The sequence below is a fragment of the Hermetia illucens genome, chromosome 5 (genome assembly GCF_905115235.1).
Source record: "Hermetia illucens chromosome 5, iHerIll2.2.curated.20191125, whole genome shotgun sequence".
Taxonomy (NCBI): Eukaryota; Metazoa; Arthropoda; class Insecta; order Diptera; family Stratiomyidae; genus Hermetia; species Hermetia illucens.
Genome location: NC_051853.1, coordinates 12,076,042 through 12,090,232, shown reverse-complemented (window position 1 = coordinate 12,090,232; position 14,191 = coordinate 12,076,042). Strand labels below are relative to the sequence as shown.

General features: G+C 46.6%; 1 protein-coding gene across 2 annotated transcripts in view; it reads right to left on the bottom strand.

Annotated features, from left to right (window-relative positions):
- The window catches only part of LOC119656952 (beta-1,4-mannosyltransferase egh), a 111,587-nt gene extending 99,991 nt beyond the window's left edge, over positions 1-11,596 (bottom strand). For both annotated transcript variants that reach the window (XM_038063667.1, XM_038063670.1), the window contains exon 1: positions 11,163-11,596. The gene's annotated coding sequence lies outside the window, so the exon portion shown is untranslated. The remainder of the gene's footprint in view (positions 1-11,162) is intronic.
- Between the last annotated feature and the right edge of the window lie 2,595 nt (positions 11,597-14,191).

Sequence of the window (14,191 nt, the reverse complement as noted above, 5' to 3'; positions counted from 1 at the left end):
AGAGAAAATCTGATCTGTTGCTGATTTGCCTGGAGTGAAGCCTCTTTGGTATGGGCCAATGATGTTCTGGGCGTAAGGGGCTATCCGGCCTAGCAAGATAGTGGAGAATATCTTATAGATGGTACTCAGCAACGTGATACCTCTATAATTACTGCACTGTGTGATATCTCCCTTTTTATGTATGAGGCAGATAATGCCTCGTTGCCAATCGTCAGGCATTAATTCGCTGTCCCACACCTTGAGCACATGATGATGAACCACTTGGTGGAACTGGTCGTCTCCATATTTAACCAGTTCGGCTGTAATTCCATCGGCTCCTGGCAACTTATGATTTAGCCGATGAATTGCACGGACTGTTTCTCCTAAACTTGGTGGTGGCAGTATTTGTCCGTCGTCTTCAGTTGGCGAGACCTCCAACTCGCCGATGTTCTGGTTGTTCAGTAGCTCATCAAAGTACTCAACCCATCGCTCTAATATGCCCATTCTGTCAGAAATCAGATTTCCCTCTTTGTCTCGGCAGGATGAGCATCGAGGTGTATAAGGTTTCATCCTGCTGACTTGTTGGTAAAACTTCCGCGCCTGGTGCGGTTGCTCCCTGTACTTTTCTAGTTCACAGACTTGTTGGTTCTCCCAGGCTTCCATTTTTCGTCAGTGAAGTCGCTTCTCTGCTCGACGGAGTTCGTGATAAGTCTCTGCGCGTGCCCGCGTTCTTTGAGAATGCAACATTACTCGGTATGCGGCATTGTTCCGTTCCGTCGCTAGCTTACATTCATCGTCGAACTAGCCGTTCCGACTCCTTTTGCGGCTGGGGCCAAGTATGCTTGTGGCCGTATCCATGATAACGTTCTTCAGGTGATTGTGAAGATCATTTGTTGATGCTTCATCTCCAGGTCCTCTGTTGACTGCGGTTATTGCGGCATCCATTTCCCTCTTATAGGTGTCGCGGAGGGTTGTGTTGTGGATGGCTTCAGTGTTCACTCTCACCTGATTGTCAGAGGGGACTCTAGGTGGTATTGTTATGCGAGCTCGGAGCACCATGCCAACGAGATAGTGATCCGAGTCTATATTGGCCCCCCTATATGTTCTGACATTCATCAAGGTTGAGAGGTGGCGGTGTTCGATCAACACGTGGTTAATTTGGTTGAAAGTGGTCCCGTCTGGAGAGGCCCACGTATGTTTGTGGACCGCTTTCCGCGCAAACCAGGTACTTCCAACAACCATTTCGTGTGACCCTGCTAATTAAATAGTCTGCAGTCCGTTATCATTTGTTTTTTCGTGTAAGCTATGGGAACCAACGTATCGCCTGAATACGGGCTCCTTCCCTACTTGGCTGTTAAAATCCCCAAGTATGATTTTGATATCATATCTGGGACAGGCTTCGAGGGTTCGTTCTACTGCCTCGTAGAAGGTATCCTTCTCCGACTCTGCAGTCTCCTCTGTAGGGGCGTGAACGTTTATGAGGCTTATATTTCTAAACTTGCCTGGCAAGCGCAGAGTGCATAGCCGTTCGCTTATGTTTTCAAAGTCGATAACAGCAGGTTTCATTTTTTGGCTGACTAAGAAACCTACTCCGAGCACATGGTTTACTGGATGACCGCTATAATATATGGTGTAGTGGCTCTTCTCCAGGAAACTGGTCCCTGTCCATCGCATCTCTTGTAACGCTGTTACATCAGCCCTATATTGGGACAAGGTATCGGCTAGCTGCTCATCAGCTTCATCTCTGTACAGGGAGCACACGTTCCATGAGAAAATGCGCAAATCGTTATTCCGTTGTCGTTGCCGGGTTTGTCTTTGTAAAATCCATCCAGTCCGACTCTCCTATTGTGGCTTCGGAACAAGTTTTTTCGATATAGTGTTGTCAGCCCCACACAACCCCCAAACCTGGAGGACCAGTTGGTACAAATTGTCCCGTTTTAAGGCGCGGGAGACTCGCCTTCATCCTTCTCCGTCTGCAGCTTTTCGTTAAGAAAGTGCTCCCAGCGGTCACCACGTGGAGGTGGAGATAGAGTTTGGTAGTAGAGCTGTTGGTGTTGGTTCAGCAGGCATTTCCCAGGTTTTATGCTCCATCGTGGGTACCAATCCACGTTTCGCCCTGGGACCTATACTACCCTTTGACCAAGTCCAACATTGGTGTCAAGATTAACAATGAGGAGCTCAACTAAGGAAGGCGTGAGGAGAGCAATGGCGAGAGATTCGGGGCAGCCTGGATCAAAAGAAGGCACAGAGGGCGCCGTGGTTGAGGGAGTAAAAGCGGAAGAGAAGTAAGAACAAACAGAATTGTTGTGGGTAGTTGGCAGTGGAATCAGCAAAGTTGATGAAAGAAGGGAAAGATTGGGTGGGATTAAGGAAACGGCGAGTGTGGGACCAAAACGGTTTCAAGTTACCGTGGACAAGGGTGGCCTCGACGTTTAGCAAGTATCTCTTATACGCTGTTTGCATGACAATATACAATTGTAACTTGTGAGTCGAGCATGGGATATTTCAGAGTGAAATGCGAAATGGTGAAGGTCCATTCTTTGAATAGGTTTATTCCTGCGGCTCCTCCCAGATTTCCTATTTACAGAATTTAATTATAACTAAACCAATAAAACAACATTTAATAACCATGTTCTAGCTGAAGTGCATACTATTGATTGCACATGTCCCCATTATATTTGTGCACTAGGTCATACGTACTTTCCCGTGATGAATTTGTTTACAACGAATCTCAATTTTGGGAGCTGAGATTTATTGGAATGCCCACGGCTGGCACCCGCATGCCGTAAATCTTCATAGACAGAGCCGCCATCACGCTCGCCCGCCATTGTAATGCAATTGAGCTTATTCTAGGGAATTCCACTAAAAGTTCAATTGCAGATTTGCGTCTGTTATTTAATTTAATATAATCGAATTGCGGACGTTCCGGCCAAAGGCATTTTGTTATTCCAATTGAATATATTTGCCCAAGTATTCGCATCAGGATCCATCGTAGTACCTCATTCAGAGCTGGAGATAACAAAGTGGTTCTGAAGTGGAAGCACATGTGCAGCGATTAAATGAATTATATGAATTTTATTGCACTCATATAACGCTTGCGTGTAGACGATAAGTTGTTTTGGAAATAAAAAAGGACGCAACGGAGTGCCTGTGGGCTCTGATGATTGTGTGTTTATTTTACGGACGATTAACGGCTCAGAAACCATGGTTCATTGGAGTACGAATGGCTTGGGTGTTTCATTTCAACGTCATGGATCCGTCGTTTGATGTTTATTGTTTACTATCGTCTGGAAAGGAATTAGGATACAAACAACATGACTTCTGTCTTTGTTTAGAAATTTTGTTTTGAAACAGTCAGTTAAGTATCTTGACAACTTGTAGTTAAAAATTAAAGCACAAACAAACACTGAATATGCGGTTTCAGGTGGGAATTCAGATTATTTAGACATTTGCATCTTTTTCTCTTATTCAAATGTGACCTTGCGAAATTGGTCAATCCCTAACTAGATCCCGCCAGCCTTTTCTTGGAAATCATAGTACATGGCCCAGTAGAGGAGGGCTTGAGGCAATCTACTTGGTACTATCCTCAGCCAAGCAAGAATAAAATGCCGAGATCAGAGAAACAGATCAATAAAGTCTAGTTGGTATCACTCCACTACCCTAAATCCAACCTCATCACTCTTGGTGAAACTTCTTGCGACAGACCGACCAAAAAATTGCATTAAATTTCGTTAAAAACAAGATGGATCATCCCATTTAAAAATCCTCTGAAAAATACAAGGACACCCTCTTCAGTCATAGTGGCAGAACTGACCTAGGTCCTGCCAAGAAATCAGCAAGTGTTCTTGACACATGGACACACGCTAAATGTTGGTACTCTCACTGATAAGGTAGAGGAATTTGCAATAGGCCTTCGGAAGAGGCGCATCGATATCTACACTCTGCAATTCTCGCTCGATGGTGTGGTACCAAATTCTCCCCCATAGAACGGGAATACACTGAAAACGACTATAAACTTGTGTTTTTTCATCTTATTCCAGCAGGAAACGGATGAATCCGAAAGATTGATCTTGGATGCATCTACATATTTCCTCCTCACTTCTTAGAAGAGCAAACATGGATCAACTGCCGAAAATATTGCGCGTGTTTGCTTCCACCAAGATTCCCATCGAGAAATTTTGAAGTATCATTCGCTCAGTGATTCCCTTAAGATCCATTACCATCAATTCGAAATGAATATCTGCCTTTGGTTCCCGCTAGGATGTAGGAAGCCATAAACAGCCGTGCAATGTCTGTTGTTATGACACATGCGGTCACGTGCTTGCGGCCATATGTTCGCAACCACGTGGGAGCACACCAATGAGCTGCATCACATACACGGCACTAACAGCAGCTCTTATGCGCGAAATTTCACTCGTACAACTCCCGTCGCGGTCGAACGTGTGCAAGACTTTTTCGTCATTATAAAATTTCTAAGAATGTGCTAGAAGTTGAATCGCCTGTGTATCGTCTTCATGGCCTCGGCATATCCATCTCTAATTGTTCATCTGACCATACCCAAACCTCTCGAACGACTCTGCAGTAACCGCAATCACGGTCAAGATCTGCTTCCCGAAATAGGGGTTCGTTTAGTCGCACGCCGGAATTCTCATCGGCGTCGTCGATTTTCTGGTACCATCGTAAATACGGAGCTTCAACGACTAAATGTACCACAACCTCATTACAGACGTCAGGGAAAATTTCTACCTGCCAAAATGACACTGTTTCGATAATTTTCGAGTATATTGTCGACCACCTTCGCGGTTCAAATCTCACGGGTGGCAGTAAAATTTGTATAGTGATTTGACGTCGGATACCAGACGACTCAGTTGTGAATGAGTACCTGAGTCAAATCAGGGTAATAATCTCGGGCGAGTGCAATGCTCACCATATTGCCTCCAACAGGGTACTGTAATCCTGTAGTGTACCGTTACGGTCTTTAATAAAGTGCTCTAAAAGACTTCAAGGCCCTGATCCAATTGGATTGTTGCTCCAACGATTATTATTATTATTGCCGACCACCGCATTCGCGCACTCCTCAGAAAGGATTACAACATTACTACGGAAAGTAGTTTCTCCAAGCCGATTAAGCACGATGTGCATTACCACACCAACACTACCGACTCTCCAATCATTTCAAAAGTATGTCAACTTTCACCCCAGAAGCTTGCTGTTGCGAAGAGAGAGATTGAAGACTTAATGAAACAGGGTACATTTTTCAACGTCTGCTTGAGGCCGGACTTGTCCTAAACATTGAAAAAGGCAGATTCCTCCAGAGGCTGGTAAAATTTTCTCGACCAAATAATAACCCCTGACATGTGTCCAACCTGACCCAGACAAGGTTGAGACGATAAAGAGCTTTCTCCTACTAACCATGGTAAAGGATTTGCGAAGGCTCTTGGACATGTTAAACTCCTATCATCGTTTCTTGCCCAGGGCCGCTCATCATCAAGTGATCCTGAACACCTACTTGTCTGGGCCCAAAACTAAAGACTCCCGCGTGGTTGCTTGCGTCTGCTGAGGTCGCCTACGCATTTGAAAGAGTCAAACAGCAACTTCTTGATGCTACACTACCGGCAGCCTTTCACCCCTAGTTGTGTTCGTCGATGCCTCAGATACAACGGTAGGCGCCGTCTTCACCAACGAGTGAATCAAATCTGGCAACCGTCGGGCTTCTCTTCGAAACAGTCAACCTGGCTAAACGCAACTACGCGCCTACGATCGTGAGCTACTCGCCGCGTACCTCGTTATAAAACACTTCCATTTCTCCCTTGAGGGCAGGCCCTTCATGGACAACAAGCCCATTACTTTCGATCTTAGACAAAAGCCCGACAAATCGTCCCCTCGTCAATTTCGGCACTTGAGTTATATCAGCCAGTTTACTTCTGATATCTAACACGTGTTTGGAAAAGACAATGTTGTCGAAGACGGTTTGTCTCGAATCTCGGAAGTTACAGTCCTAGCCGCGGTCGATTATATGGCAATCGTCGAGGCATAAAAAGACAACCTAGAGCTTCAGTCTGAAGGCAAACTTCAAATACAAATTCAAGGAGAGGTTAGATATTGCCTTCTATTTGTAGTTAAGCCTAAATTGATAGACCAGTAGCTTACTCCAAACTACAATTTTATTTTATAGTGTATATATATATTTCGGGAGCAAATTACCCCCTTCATCAGTACAAATTCAAGGAGTTGCCTATTTTCAGCTCAAACTCTTATTTACTGTGCGAGACCTCAGATAAAGGACTCTGGCCATTCATTCCGGCCTATCTTCGCAGGGAAATATTTCACGCAATACACGATCTTGTGCACCCAGGCATCAGGACGTCTGGCTGGGCATGAATAAGGACGTAAACTCTTGGAAGAAGTGCAAGGGCAACAAGCACGTACGGTGTATTCCCTAGATCAACCAAGCACCCCCTGCCATCTCAACATCATCGGCCCTTTGCGCGACTCGCACGGATTCAAGCATTGCCTCATAACCATTGAGAGGTCTACGCGGTGGCCTGAAGTAATATCTTTGTCTGACATTACGGCAGAATCATATACCGAAGAAATCTGTGGAGAGTGGATTCGGCGCTTTGGTGTTCCAACCGTAATTATCACGGACCAAGGAATGCAATTCGAATCCACTTTTTTTGCGCAGTTAGGAAAGTTCGTTGGCTTCAAACAGCGTAGGACTACTGCATTCCATCCACAGTCCAATGACCAGCTGGAACGTTGACATCGGACGCTGAAGGCCACCTTAATGGCTCGCGACGATCCTTTGTGATCGCGGTCTTTGCCTTTCGTCCTCCGTACAGCCCAACGAGAGGAATTCACGGCCAGCCCCGCGGAGATGGTGTACGAAGAGAATTTGCGCCTCACCGCCGACTCTGTACTGGACATCGGAGCAGGGTTAAGGGACTCAGGAATGCTGCGTCTCCTCAAGGACACAGTTTGCGGTCAAATCCATCGTCCCAACGCGCAACAGCGGAGGTCAACACCCCCAGGGACCTTGAGACGTCTACGCAAATCCTCATTAGAATGGACGCTCCTCGGAGGCCACTGTAACCACCATACGAGCGTCCCTTTAAAGTGCTGGAATGAGGCGAGTTCTCCTTCAAACTCGAGCCCAACTGGGTCTCCTTGTCGAGGCTGAAGGCCTTCGACAACCCGGCAGCCGCTTCAAAAAAGCGTCCGCGGAGTGTCTGATTCGCCCAGTGACTCTCATTGGCGGGATCACGTAGTTGGTTTGCTTTGCTGAACCCGCGCGCTGGGGGAGTGATGTGGCGATATATCGGAGGCGCGAGCCTGAGAGCCATTTTGAATTCGCCTTTACCACTGCATTCAATGGCCGTAGAAACAGCTGACGGGCTGGCATGGGACTGGGGTGGCAAATGTCAAAAATGAAATTTGTCTTCAAAGGAGTCCTATCCGTTCACCAGCCACGGTCAGAAAGAAAAATAGAATTTCTTTTCAAACGTTGAATTATACAATGAATTTTCTTTGATTACTAAAATAATAAATTGTTTCAAAATATTAGGAGATGATCGCTTTACGGTTTTTTACCAGGGCAGAGGCAAATCGTCAGACACTGCCTCACCTCTGCGCAGAAAGCAGTGTGACCAAAGCGGCTCGCAGATGTTAAGTGCTCCTTTGAATAATTCGCAGAATACAACCTGACTACGAACGACTACGCGACACTTCTTATTCCCTATGGTCACTGCTTAGCGTCGAAGCTGCTCATCGTGGATGCAGTGGCTACCTAATGTCCCACTTATCCAATAACTTTTTTTTTTGGGTAGGGTTGGTGAATGCATTTACGCACACGTTGGACTCCCGTTTCGGTACGTCGTCGGACTATCAACTAAACACCTCCCCATCCTCAGAGTGCTAGTCTGGAACCGTTTTTCACATTACTTCCGGCTTTTCCCCGAACTCTCCCGCCTTGCGGATCCTTCAAATCAGGGAATTCCTTTCACCAACAGGAGGGGAGAGGAGGAAGGGAACTGTCAGTTCAAGGAACCCCCTTGCATCCGGCTCCTCCACCGGTCGAGTTCTATTTTCTTAGCAAGGAGAAGGGCCCGAACGTAATGGGCAACACGGCTTCACCTCAGTCAAGACTTCAAGTCCTCTTCGACAATGTTGTCTGGAGAGAGATCCCCTGTGTTTAAATAGAGCTGCTGACGAACCCCATCCCACCTTCCATAAGAAAAAAAAGTGTGGTGGGCATCGTCCACAGCTCCATTGCAAAATACACAATCCGGAGATCGCGCCTTTCCAATCTTGTGCAGGTAAGACTGAAAACTTCCATCATCATCAACGGCGCAACAACCGGTATCCGGTCTAGGCCTGCCTCAATATGGAACTCCATACATCCCGGTTTTGCGCCGAGGTCCACCAATTCGATATCCCTAATAGCTGTCTGGCGTCCTGACCTACGCCATCGCTCCATCTTAGGCAGGGTTTTCCTCGTCTTCTTTTTCTACCATAGATATTGCCCTTATAGACTTTCCGGGAGGGATCATCCTCATCCATACGGATTAAGTGACCCACCCACCTAAGCTATTGAGCCGGATTTTATCCACAACCGGACGGTCATGGTATCGCTCACAGATTTCGTCATTGTGTAGGCTACGGAATCATCCATCCTCATGTAGGGGGCCAAAAATTCTTCGGAGGATTCTTCTCTCGAACGCCGCCAAGAGTTCGCAATTTTTCTTGCTAAGAACCCAAGTTTCCGAGGAATACATGAGGACTGGCAAGATCATAGGCTTGTACAGTAAGAGCTTTGACCCTATGGTGAGACGTTTCGAGCGGAACAATCTTTGTAAGCTGAAATAGGCTCTGTTGGCTGACAACAACCGTGCGTGGATTTCATCATCGTAGCTGTTATCGGTTGTGATTTGCGACCATAGATAGGAGAAATTGTCAACGGTCTTAAAGTTGTATTCTCTATCCTTATTCTTCTTCGTGTTTGACCAGTGCGGTTTGATGTTGTTGGTTGATTCGTCTTCGGTGCTGACGTTGCCACCATATATTTTGTCTTGCCTTCATTGATGTGCAGCCCAAGATCTGGCGCCAATATCCGCTTGCTCGATCTGGATGAAGGCAGTTTGAACGTCTCGGGTGGTTCTTCCCATGATGTCGATATCGTCAGCATAGGCCAGTAGTTGGGTGGACTTGAAGAGGATCGTTTCTCTTGCATTTACCTCAGCATCACGGATCACTTTCTCGAGGGCCAGGTTAAAGAGGACGCATGATAGGGCATTCCCTTGTCGTAGACCGTTGTTGATGTCGAATGGTCTTGAGAGTGATCCTGCTGCTTTTATCTGGCCTCGCACATTGGTCAGCCTAGTCAGTCTTATTAATTTCGTCGGAATATCGAATTCTCCCATGGCCGTGTACAGTTTTACCCTGGCCATGCTATCATAGGCGGCTTTAAAGTCGATGAACAGATGGTGCAACTTTTGTCCATATTCCAACAGTTTTTCCATCGCTTGCCGCAGAGAGAAAATCTGATCTGTCGCCGATTTGCCTGGAGTGAAGCCTCTTTGGTATGGTATTTCAATGCCCACTTAAAAATTGGGTAAGGAAATAGTCAGTCTCATCATGCTTCCGATTCAGCCACGTACGTAAGTTGCCGATGAGCCATGCAGTCCATCTGTCTCTAGTTTCATTTTGCCACGAGAGCTGCCATTCGTCTAGAGTGCGTTGCCGTTCTTCGCGAGCAACCACCTCCCTTGGCTCATCTTCCTTGTCCTTGTATATGGCTTGACGCTCCCTAGCAAAAAGGGCGACGGGGATCACTCCCGCGATCACCATCACGGCCGGTTCAGAGACAGTGCGGTACGCAGACGCCACCCGCAAAGCTCCCCGTCTCTGTACTTGCGCGAGGCGTTTTCGATATACCTACTTGTTAAGAGCGCCAGCCCATACCTCTGCGCCGTAGACCAGGACAGACTGCCTTGAACTCATCAGTAGACGCCGCCTGCTAGACGTAGGATCCCCAATGTTTGCCATTAGCCTACTTAACGCCGAAACTCCAGCGGTAGCCTTGTTCGTTGCTGCTTTGATTTGCTCAAAAAAGCTCATCTTTGAGTCAAGAGTCAGCCCGAGATACTTTGCGCTGATTTTGACTCAATTATCGACTCGCCGACGGATGTGGGACGCAGGGTCGGAATTCTCTTTTTAGTCAGGATGACTACTTCCGTTTTTTCCAGTGCAAGGTTGAAACCATGAGTAGTCATCCATCCGCTTGCCGCTTCTGAAGTCCATCTCGACCCAGAAGCTTACAGCCATTAAGGCTATAGTTAGCGTTCCTCTCCTTTTTCGACTCCTTTTTAATTGTGTGGAAGTCGCTACATGGAATAAAATTGCTCCTTCCTTTTAAAGGAAAGTCTACTGTTTCCACAGCGCAATCATCTTCGAATAGACCAAGGTCCCTTCTTAGGCAGAAGCAGTTGTTAGAGCACGCACACGTTTGGGTATTTCAGCGAAACACAGTTCCCAACCTTGCGCGTGAAAATTACGTATTTCCTATTCCCCCAAATGAAAGGAAATCTCCGTGTAATTTCCTCTAATTGGCGGAGCTGCAAGTGATTTGCAAGGGCGACGCGAGAAGTCTTGACAATTCAATTTAATTGCTGGGAAAGAAGCGATCGCTCGCCGGACTTCAGTCAATTATGTAATTTGAGTTGTCGACGAGATTACGGCCAGCTTAAGGGTCAAGTCTGGGCGGAAGCAAGCGAGTCGTCTGTTTGGGACAATACCCGAGGGCTCGCCTGCCAGACAGATCCAGTGAATCCATTGCAAGGAAACTTGTTTGGAGCGGCCTAGACGCGGCGTCCGAAAGACATTGTTAGTGTTTACAAATTCGCGGCATGACGACCGCAATCTGTGCCGCTGCGTTGGTCGCCGGTCAGCCGATTATCAGCTTGTGCTATGCCACGCGTTGCACTGATTTCGAGCACCAACGCGAGGGGGAGAGCGCTCCCTCTTGTTCCATTAAAACTGCATGCAATGCACGCCTACGATACAATTTGTGGCCCTGTCTGAAAGCGCACTGGGGAGTATTTGCACGAATGCAGGTTCGCTGCAATTGTTGACCCCGAGAGCAGAAGACAATGGGATCCATGCCAGCATTAGTGACTACCACTCACCCCAGCGACGGTGCAGGTTCCAACACAGCTTCATGGAATGTTTAGCGAAGCGGCAAGATTTTCGGATCGACTGACCCCCGGCCTAGCGATGCACGCGGGCTTCTCCACTCAGCTTCAAATCCGGACACACTTGGATTCACGAAAATCGATTTTTCACCCGCGCCCGAATGCAGAGCGGATTTCTCACGCAGCCCGAGACGATCTCCACGGGTCAGGACAGCCGAGCGTCGCACAAAGCCGCGTTCGATTCAGCCAAATGTTTCGCTTGGATGTTAATTGACGGAACTGACATGCACGACCGTTTTGCCACGGAAATCCGAAAAGAACAAGACGATTTGGAAATTTTCACTGAACACGAGATATAAGTCCGACGGCGACACTCCAAGCACCCCACCCGATGCGGCTGCAGCGCTCTGATTTGACAGCTCTGCCGACCTGTGAAACTCTGACCAGTCTGTTTCCAATCGTCCGCGGTTGCTGTCAGTGTTCCGTAGCGAAACGTTTCGTTTTCTCCCAATGTTATGTTGGTATTCGATGGTAGATGGCAGCAGAAGCGATGAGCAGAAGATAATTCGACTCCGACTTAAGCGGAGTCTGATTTTTCAGGGGTCAATATTTTTTTTGGAAATTACTGATAATCGGACTCTCAGGTTTATGTTTGGCCTAAACGCCGACTAAGGCTTGGTTGCCATCTCAATAGTATTGCGTGTTGCGCTCACCTCGTTTGCAATAACTGAACTCATACTCAAACAAGTCGGAATACCGGAAGCTCGCGCTTCGGGTATAAAGGTTTTGTGTTCATCTTATGTAAGAGACGCACATTTTTCTGTCCGTATATAGTTACAAATCCAACATAATCCTTCATATTTTTCCAAACTACGAGACATACGTACATATTAGAGCCATAGATATCACGCTCACCCTAAACAAACAAACTGCCTATTACCTACTGCACACATATATGCACGTATCTAAATTTAGCGTACCCATATTACCGATTTACGTCTTATATCTATCATAACTGAATTAGGCACTACCCGCAAAGTTCATTAGCACGCATATATTATATACCTACATACACACATGTCTGGTTGACAAATAACTAAAAAACTAAAACAAAATAATTGTCTGCGACCCAATTCATAAGAATTCATTTCGTTGTGGTATTGACGAATTGATATGTGATGATGACGTTATGCGGGTTGTAGAGTGCACGAAATTCACAAAAAATTGTAAAGTTTCACCCCCTATAACTTTGTTAATAATAGTTGGATTTTATTCAAACTTGACCAAACTGTGCATTATATTCTTCATTACACACATGCCAAATTTTGTACTTCTGGGATGAACATAAGGGGGGTGCCGGGTAAATTTCTAAAATGTGGAAATATACTATTATTAACTTTATTTGTGCAGATATCGGAACCGGATATATTTTGAAGCCTAGATTTCGTAGAGATGCACCACTGTGATTTTTTTCAGATTTTTCGGTTGTATAGGTTCTGAGAACGAGAACTGTTACCCTTTTTGTGGGTCATATTTTGAACCCTCACTCCCCTATGTTTCATCTAATATCAAATATTGAACCAGATTCGAAAAGTACTAATTGAGACCTTTCATTTGATACCCTACATGGCTACATTCTGTGAAAAAAAATTTGCACCCTCCATTCACATGTACGGGGAGCCCCCTTAAACTTAACACAAGATGGCGCCACTTACTGCATGTAAAGGGATCACCAGATTACATACTCTCACCAAGTTTCGTGACAATCGGTCTAGTGGTTTCCGAATAAATCGGGTGTGACAGACAGACAGACAGACAGACAGACAGACAGACAGACAGACAGACAGACGGACAGACGGACAGACAGACACCGTCTCGATTCTAATAAGGTTTTGTTTCACACAAAACCTTAAAAAGGAAAAACATCCCAATGAAGGAAAATCTAGGGAAATTAGAAGAATGGATCGAACAACACGATGGCATCCCGGGGGGACAAAGCAAAGTCAAACTGGGTACAAAATTAGCGGCTAATTGTATGTCAGAAAACTACATTACTTTCAACAATAAACATTATTTAAACGACCAAAGGGACACTGGTGAGTAACCATCTCCCTCTCTCCACTATTAACTAAAATTTTCATGGTAGAAGGCGGCCTGGTCTGATTATGCTTCAGGTTAAAGTTACATAATTCGGCACGTTCTCACAGTACCTCCGCGTGGTGGTGGCCGGAAACCGTCTTCAGGCGGGCCAAGAGTGTGTAGTGCCGGGCTGGGGGTAGGCTCATCCAACTGAAGAGGACTTGCTTGTCTGCTGGTCATGTGTTAGGGGCAAGTAGATCTGGCGGGGGGATGGACTGAAGCAACAGTCCGGGGATCGTCCTCCCTGCATTGGAGGAAGCGCTAATAGGACCCCAAGCCAAGGTGGAACAGCATACGCCGAGGGCTGCGTGGCCAATGGGGAGCTTGGTCTTTAGTAAGCGAACTCTGAATACCTTGGGCACCTTCAGTTTCAAATAAGACATTCTTCCCGGACTACTCGTGGGATCAAGCCATGAACTCAATTATCAAAAAACAAAAAACAACGATAAAAGAAGAGGAGGTTAAGCCAGCCGCATTATCGGAGGACGAGCTGCTGGCCCCAGCCAGGAGAGAGTAGCCGTCGAGAGCAGCACCGTTGTGCTGAAACCAACCGGAGGGACCTCCCGAAGCGAGGCGGCAGACGGGCTAGTGGCTTCCAGCCTGGAAACTACTGCCGTCAAGTTGGGTATAGTGAGTACCAGACACAGTACTCCTAACCCGAAACCTTCAGCGTCGGGGGATCCCTCGAAAGCGCAAACTGACAAGAATGTCGGTTGCCGGAAACCGGTCCACGGGTGTCCTACTCAAAAGCCAGTACCAGAAGGCCATGCATATTCTCAGCAAGATTGCTAAAAATAAGGAGGATGGTACTGTCGACGAGCGGCATAAAAAAGACCTGGCTAAATACCAGCCGATTGTTGATGAATACAATAGCAAACGCCTGG